This window comes from Aethalodelphis obliquidens, unplaced genomic scaffold (genome assembly GCF_003676395.1).
Source record: "Aethalodelphis obliquidens isolate GAN/ISIS:26980383/991018 unplaced genomic scaffold, ASM367639v1 scaffold7, whole genome shotgun sequence".
Taxonomy (NCBI): Eukaryota; Metazoa; Chordata; class Mammalia; order Artiodactyla; family Delphinidae; genus Aethalodelphis; species Aethalodelphis obliquidens.
The window spans coordinates 43,362,390-43,370,081 of record NW_020837951.1 but is presented as its reverse complement, the minus strand read 5'-3'; the positions used below and the strand labels follow the sequence as shown (position 1 = coordinate 43,370,081).

The window sequence follows — 7,692 nt, the reverse complement described above, 5'->3', positions numbered from 1 at the left end:
CATCAGCGGAAAAAAAAAAACTACACGGTCACCTCTAAACTTTAAAATGATGTAAAGAGGCTTGGCATTAATTTTTTTTCTTTTTCGTTATAAAACCTATTTTTATTTTTAAAATCAGAGAAGACAGCGCTTCCCGCGTTTCCTGCCTCCGAGGAAGGAGGTATAAAAGACTCCACTCACGTGCCCAGTCCTTACGCGGTTCTCCCAACTAAGAACCCGTGCCAACCTGAGGAAGCAGAGAGAGGAAGCACGCGGAGTCCAGCCCTCCGCCCAGACCACGGAAACGCCCTGAGGGTGTGCTGACCTCTGCCGGGTGGCCAGCGGCGCCTGCAAGAGCAGAGATGGGCGAGGCGGGCGAGGCGGGCGAGGCCATGGGCGGGGCCTAGAGGGGCGGGCCGAGGGGCGTGGCGCGCGGGCGCGCGGGTGGGTGGCCCGAAGCCGCGAGGCGAGGTCTTCCAGCGCCACTGGCGCAGCCCAGCGCAGCGTTAAGCCAGGCGAGGAGAGTACCCGCGCGGCCCAGCACCTTCCAGCGTCCTCGGGACCAGGCGCTCGCTGCTGGTAAGTAACTCCCTACCAGGTCCCTGCTCGGCTGCCTGGCTGCAGGGGAGGAAAGGGGAAGGATGGGCTGAAGGGAGGGAGCAGGCTCTTAGCCAGGACCCCGCTGCCTCGAGCCAGGTCAGCTCCGCCGGGGAAGAGGAAGCGTAGCCGGGGCAGGAGAAAGAGGACGCGCGGTGGGAATCGGTTTCGAGCTTGTGCGCCCGGGTCCGGGGATGGTGCAGGGCGCCCTGCCTCGACCCTACTCTTCCGTCCGGTCAGGGGAGCCTGGGGCTAGGACTCTGGTGCCCAGTGTCACCTGGAAGCCACTTTTTCTGGTCTCTTTCCCCCTGGTCCACGTAGCGAGTTGGAGCTTAGGAATCGGAGTTGGCGGCTGCGGGCTTGGATAGTCTGGGAGCGAACATTACTAATCGTTGTTGTCCCTTCGGGCCAGAGGCTTTAACTTCATTTAATCCTAACTGTAGCTCTGCGGAGAGGCATTTATTACCCCCATTCTACTGATAAAGAAGCCTAAGCCAGGATAATAAGTGACTTACCCTGGGGCCAAGTACTGGAAAAGAGACGCTACTCAAGGGCTCTGAAGCCCTCACGCGTCTCCCCATCTTCCTGTTCCCTCTCTATCCTTCACGCCAAGTCTAGGAAACGCGCGCTGCTGAGTCTGTGATGAAACAGGTGATTCTTCTTAAACTCATTCTACTCCCTTCCTAGGTTTCTTTTTGGTTTTGTGTTGTTAGCACCCAATTTCTGATTTAAATATTTCCAATTTTTGTTTATTAGCTTTTAAGGTGGAAGAAGCTCTCGCTCACTGCTCTTTTCCCCCCTTGCAGCCCTTTCTCTGGACGCTGAGCAAAACAGGCACCTCTGCCTGCTGCACACTTCTCATCTTTCCCGTTGGATGAGGTCACCTGTACGTCCAGCCTCGGCCTTAGGGCTGCCCGGGTGGAGGTGAGTCTTGTATCACCTGGCACCCTGCACACCCTTGGCTTTGTTATTTCTTTTTAGAGAGAAGGGAGTCTTCATTTTAGAATTAGTAGGACAAGAGGCAAATTGGGAAGATATACAGTGTTCAGAGAAAGCACGGTCTGCATTTGGTGAGGGGTAGGTGAGGCGTGGGGTCAGGGACTTGCGTGCCCCTCTCTTTAAGAGCTGTTCTGAAAGGCAGATTTGTTTTATAAAGGGGAGGAGGAGGGCTGAATGGTTGTTAAAGATCAGTGTAAATTACCTGCTAGGAACCCAGGCAGTTCCAAACAAGCCCCCCCACCCCCACCCGCCATAGGATTTGGTAACAGATTTCAGTTAGGGCAAGAAGGAAATGCAGGCTCTGTGGCTCTCTGCTGTTGCTTAATGGATTTTTTGCAGGCCTTCAGGATGGTCGTTCTGGGAAGATTTTGAGTTCTCAGAAATGGCTAACTCCTCTATGTTTAAAAACAATATAATATACGGCGAATTTACGTTTACTCAGTTTTATTGATAGATGAAAGAAGTTTTGTTTGTTTGTTTGTTTTCCCCGTTTCATGGTGAGGGTTTAAAGGTTCCTGTCAGCTCCTCTGCCTTTGCTTCAGCCTGGCCTTGGAAAGAGCCTTCTCAGCCTTGGCGCTGAGTATGTACTGGATTCCATTCTTCATTAATTATAGTTCATTCTTGATTAATTATAGGACTGCTTCAAGTCACTAGTTACTTCTTTTCCATTTGCAATTTAGTCACTTAACACTAAGAAAAATGTTCTTCTTGAGAACTATCAACTATCTACAAAATGAAATCAACAAATTTACAGGCACCAAACAAGTAATGTGTGGGGAGAGCTAAATGGGCCTTGATTGGTCCCAGATGACCTGCAGAGGACCTGCCAACACCTGGGTGGGTATTGGCCATTTCCTCCCTATAACTGTGCAGGAATTCTGGTCCAGTGTGACCAGAGCTCCCCCACCCAATAACTGAAAAATCTTTATTAAAAAATATGTAAAAAGGGATTTTAAATATTGGCTCTTCTTTTTTCTTTTTTAAAACACAAGAAATCAAATCAAATTTGGTTCATGCTGCATCATCTGTTTTCAGATCTCTTAGAAACTGCTATACCTGGTGATCACATTCTCCAGTGAATGAAAAATTCTGACCTATGATGTATATATGTTGTACATTTTTCATGAAATGAGGCGGTAGGAAACAAATTAATACTATTGAAAATCATCTCTTCTGAATCTCAGTTTCTCTTTTCTATGAAGTGTACATTAGTGTAGCTGCATTGAGGAAAGTAGTCTTTTTTGGGCCAACCAAGGAATTTTGTTACTGTTTATTCATGGTTCTAGCTCAGGATGTCAGATGCCTTACTCCCTGCCTTAAAAAGGGAGTTCCCAAATGACTAATTTTATAAATCTGGTCTTTCTCCTGGGGCCTGTCTGTACTTTTAACCACAATGGCTTTGACACAGGAGGCATGGTTTCAGGTTGTCATATGTCCTTTTGCCTATCTGTAGCAAACGCATGTATTCTCATGCATTCTCATACTCTCAAAGAGTTTCTCAACTTTGGTACCTTTGACATTTTTGGCCAGATCATTTCCTGTTGGGATTGTCTTCTGCATTGTAAGGTGTGTAGCAGTGTCCTTGGCTTGACTCACTGGATGCCACCAGTCCCCTCCATCTAGGTTTTTTTAAAAAAATTAATTAATTAATTAATTTGGCTGCGACAGGTCTTAGTTGCGGCACGCGAGCTCTTTGTTGTGGTGCGTGGGCTTCTCTCTAGTTTTGGCGCTCTGGCTCTAGAGCACAGGGGCTTAGTAGTTGCGGCGTGTGGGCTTAGTTGCCCCCGTGGCACATGGGATCTTAGTTCCCCAACCAGGGATCAAACCCGGGTCCTCTGCATTGGAAGGCGGAGTCTTAACCACTGGATCGCCAGGGAAGTGCCCCCTCCGTCTAGTTGTAACAACCAAAAATGTCTCCAGACATTGCCAGATGTCCCCTGGGGAACAGAGTCACCAAGTTGAGAAAAACATGCACCAAGAGTTAAAATGCTCTAGATGTTTATTAACTAAACTGTATACTAAACACAGTTAACTTTAAACTTCTAATGACTAGAGAAGCTATTGGTAAAGTTTAAACATCTGACATTTAAAATATTTTTATAATAAAGATGACTAAACCAGTGTTCTTCGTGAATGGCCATGTGTATTCTGCCAGGTTTTATCGCCAAAGAAATCTCAAGTGTTTGACGCAGCTGTTAAATTTCTAAAGTTTAAAATGTGGAAGCTAAAAAGGAGTTATACAGCAGTTTTCATTTTTCTCTTTTCAGTGTGCTCATCGTCTTTCAGATTTTTTTAAGGTATGATGGAGTATCAGTGGACCATGGTTATTGATTTGAAAAAATTGACACAATCCCTAATTTTAGAACAACAAACAAAAACTTTTAAGCAAAAATTTTAAAAGAGACTCAGTCTAAATCATGTTCAGAGTAGAATTTAGTTTTAAAAGAAATGTAAACCTTTTTGCCTAACAGCAGTAAATAGGACAACCATGTGTTTCTGTAGTCTGAGATATCCTAATTTTATGAAAGAGAACACTAAGTAATATATGATATTGCTTATCAGAAGAAAAAATGTCCTGCAAGTATAATCCTCTCTTTTTAGACATTGGGAGGTTGAAAACATTGCCCTGGTTATAAACGATGCATCTTTAGAGAAGTCAGACTAATTTGTAAGACTCAGGACTGGCTACATAATTTGTGGGGCCCCTTGTTAAAATATTATGAAGAGGGCTTCCCTGGTGGCGCAGTGGTTGAGAGTCCGCCTGCCGATGCAGGGGACACGGGTTCGTGCCCCGGTCTGGGAAGATCCCACATGCCGCGGTGCGGCTAGGCCTGTGAGCCATGGCCGCTGAGCCTGCGCGTCCGGAGCCTGTGCTCCGCAATGGGAGAGGCCACAACAGTGAGAGGCCCGCGTACCGCAAAAAAAAAAAAAAAAAAAAAAAGTAGGGGGATCTCATTGAAAGCTTTCAAATGGGAGATGAAATGATTAGATTTGGGTTTTAAAAATGATATCGTCACTGCTGTGTTTGGAGGGGTAAGCCCTGTTGGCATATACAGTGCCTTTGTGCAACGGGAGAGGCCACAACAGTGAGAGGCCTGTGTACCGCAAAACAAACAAAAAACAAAAAAAACACTTGAACAACACCGTTTGGAGAGCTTCTGGGTAGCTGCACAGATCAAGGTGCTGAGCAGGGGCAGCATGCCAGGAGGAGTAGCCAGGATCTCAGCGCCCGTCCCCCCATACCTTGCCCTGTGTATCTCTTCCTTTTGGGTGTTCCTGAGTTGTGTGCTTTCTAATAAACTGTAGTAGTAAGTAAAGTGTTTTCTGGAATCCTAGCTGTGCTAGCAAATTTTTGAACCTGGGGTTGGGGTGTCATGAGAAACGCTGAATTCACGGAACCCCCAAATTTATAATTTGCCTGGGCACCCCATTTGCAGCTGATGACTGAAGTGCGGGCAGTCTTGTGGGACTGAGCCCTTAATCTCTGGGGTCTGGGCTGACTCCAGCTAGTTTGTGACAGAATTGAACTGAATGGTTGAGTACCCAGTTGGTGTCAGAATTGGTGGGTGTCAGGAGGAAAAAACCCCGCATTTGGTGTCAGAAGTGTTGTAAAAATCAGCTCAGCCCCACGTACCTTAAATAGCCTCTTACTACCTTTTCTTCAAATCATTTCCCACCTTTCACCTTACGCTTGATGACTAAAGGCATTAATGCTCACCTGAGAGCTTATTTTGATGGACATCAAGGCCCCCGGGGTGGGGGTGGGGCTTGTGGCGAGAAAGGGTCTTCCCAGGCTCCCTCCTCGATGCGCAGGTACATGTCCAAGTTCTCAATGTTGACTCTACATTAGGAACACTTGGGAGCTTTTAAAATTCCTGCCACTCAGGTGAAACTCCAGACCAATTCCATCGAATTTCAGGGAGGGGGATCGGTATTCTTGGAAAGCTCCCCGATAGTTCCAACATGTGTACAGCCAAGGTTGAGAGCCACTCCCTCGGCTTCCAGACCATTTAAAGCCATTCTGCCCCCTTGAGCTGCAGCCAATTACCTGGAATTTACTGTATTTGCCTACTGTGTATGAACAATTAGGTTGAGACCATTATGAACGAAATAGATTGGCATCCAAAGCGGGAGGCGAATGACGATTCTATCGGGGTGTTGAAGGAAAGTATGAGACCTTCTATTTATAATTTTGTAAATATTTAAGAAGGAAACCAAGCTGTCTTACCAGTTAAAGTCTGTGTTGCCAGTGGTGCCTTCTGGATCTGCTATCCTGTGCGAGGAGTGTGATCTCCTAAAGAGGAGGCTGGGATTCCTCGCCCAGGTGGGGCCCTCCTCACCTCACCCTTAAGCACATTGTGAAGTGTTGCAATTTGCCAGTGACAGCGTATCATTGAGTTATGTAGTTGTTTTATCAACACAAAGGCTTTAAATTGCAGCATCTCTCAAACGGTGAACTGAGACTTAGCCGTGAGTTGGTTACAGGTGTCCTGAGATTTGATTCTCAGTCCCGGGAGCTGAAGTTGAGCATTCGCCTCGTTGGATGTGTGTCAGGGCATGAGAGAGAATTGTAGCTTCAGGTGGTAGATGCTTTACCATCCTTTATAATGCTCTGGGGAGGGAGCGTGACCATCTTCGCACCACTCAGCATCCCTGGTTCTCTTCCCGGCACCCACCTAAGAGCGGTTGAGTTTACAGGTGTTTGCATCTTTTTTTAACAAAAGACAAGGTTTCCAGATTGGCTGCCCTTTCCCAGTTTTGCTGTGCCTGTCAGTAGTTGCAGCTACTTTGTAGAGCAGGAACAATCCAAGATAAGTGTGAAATGCTCACAAGGAGAGGGAGAGTGACTGCTTTTCAGAAGAAATTTATGCTACAGAGGCATTTGCAAATAACCATTTGGAAAACGTTTGCATTAGGATGTGAACATGTTGCCAAGAAATATGGTAGATTTGTGAGTTATCAAAACTCTCCCCTTCCCAAAAGAAAAAACTTTTTATTTTATTTATTTAAAAAATTAATTAATTTTTATTTTTGGCTGAGTTGGGTCTTTGTTGCTGTGCTGCGCACGGGCTTTCTCTAGTTGTGGCGAGCGGGGCTACTCTTCGTTGTGGTGCGCGGGCTTCTCATTGCGGTGGCTTCTCTTGTTGAGGAGCACGGGCTCTAGGCCCATGGGCTCAGCCGCTGTGGCTCGCAGGGGCTTAGTTGCTCTGCCGCACGTGGGATCTACCCGGACCAGGGCTCGAACCCGTGTCCCCTGCATTGGCAGGCGGATTCTTAACCACCGCGCCACCAGGGAAGCCCTTATTTTTATTTTTACATTTTTGGCCACACCACACAGCATGTGGGATCTTAGTTCCCAGACCAGGGATCGAACCCGCGCCCCCTGCAGTGGAAGCGCAGAGTCTCAACCACTGGACCTCCAGGGAATTCCCAGAAAAGCTTTTAAAAACTTGGAAACAGAATTGTCTACCTGTTAAAATGTTTTAGGTGAAGAATATCAGTAAGTTTTGAATCTATTTGTTGAATTTATAAAAATGTGACACCTGAGACTAATTTGCAAGAAGGACTGATTGAAACCAGTTGAATCTCATCAAGGAGCTTTTTATAATTGATCAATAGACAGAAAAGTATCAAGATTTGGGAAGCAGAACTAAGTGTGTTCTGCTGTTTTTCCAGTGTATCCGTGCCACCCCAGACAGCCATTAAAGCAAAATGTTACAGTACACTGAGCTTGGAAGCAGTTATTCAAGTGCTGGATTGCAAAGTAATTGGGGGTTTTCAAAAATAATGAAGCATATTTAATATATTGCTTTCATTACAAATATTAATAAAAATTTGTAGTGAGTGAGAACTTTTGTGCCCTAAGTGATTAAGCTAATAGGTTTTATTTCCTCTTGCTCCACCTTTTTGTTTTGTAATGCATATCATTTAAGGTACATATGTACAGTAGTACATGTAATTTTTAAAGAAATATACATATATTGAAGGTAATTGAAGCTTTTACTCTTAGTGTTTGTAGTAAAAATTTTGCCAGCTTATCATTAAAAACTGTGAGTCAAACTGCTGTCTCCACACACACACACACACACACACACACACACACACACACACACACAC

General features: G+C 45.8%; 1 protein-coding gene across 4 annotated transcripts in view; it reads left to right on the top strand.

Annotated features, from left to right (window-relative positions):
- The first annotated feature begins 567 nt into the window (after positions 1–567).
- GCNT1 (glucosaminyl (N-acetyl) transferase 1) overlaps positions 568–7,692 on the top strand; it is a 199,892-nt gene continuing 192,767 nt past the window's right edge. For 2 of the 4 annotated variants that reach the window (XM_027105660.1, XM_027105661.1), the window contains exon 1: positions 754–1,500. The gene's annotated coding sequence lies outside the window, so the exon portion shown is untranslated. Of the gene's footprint in view, positions 1,501–7,692 lie in introns of all 4 variants that reach the window. The other 2 variants (XR_003432632.1, XR_003432633.1) reach the window with 2 other exon arrangements.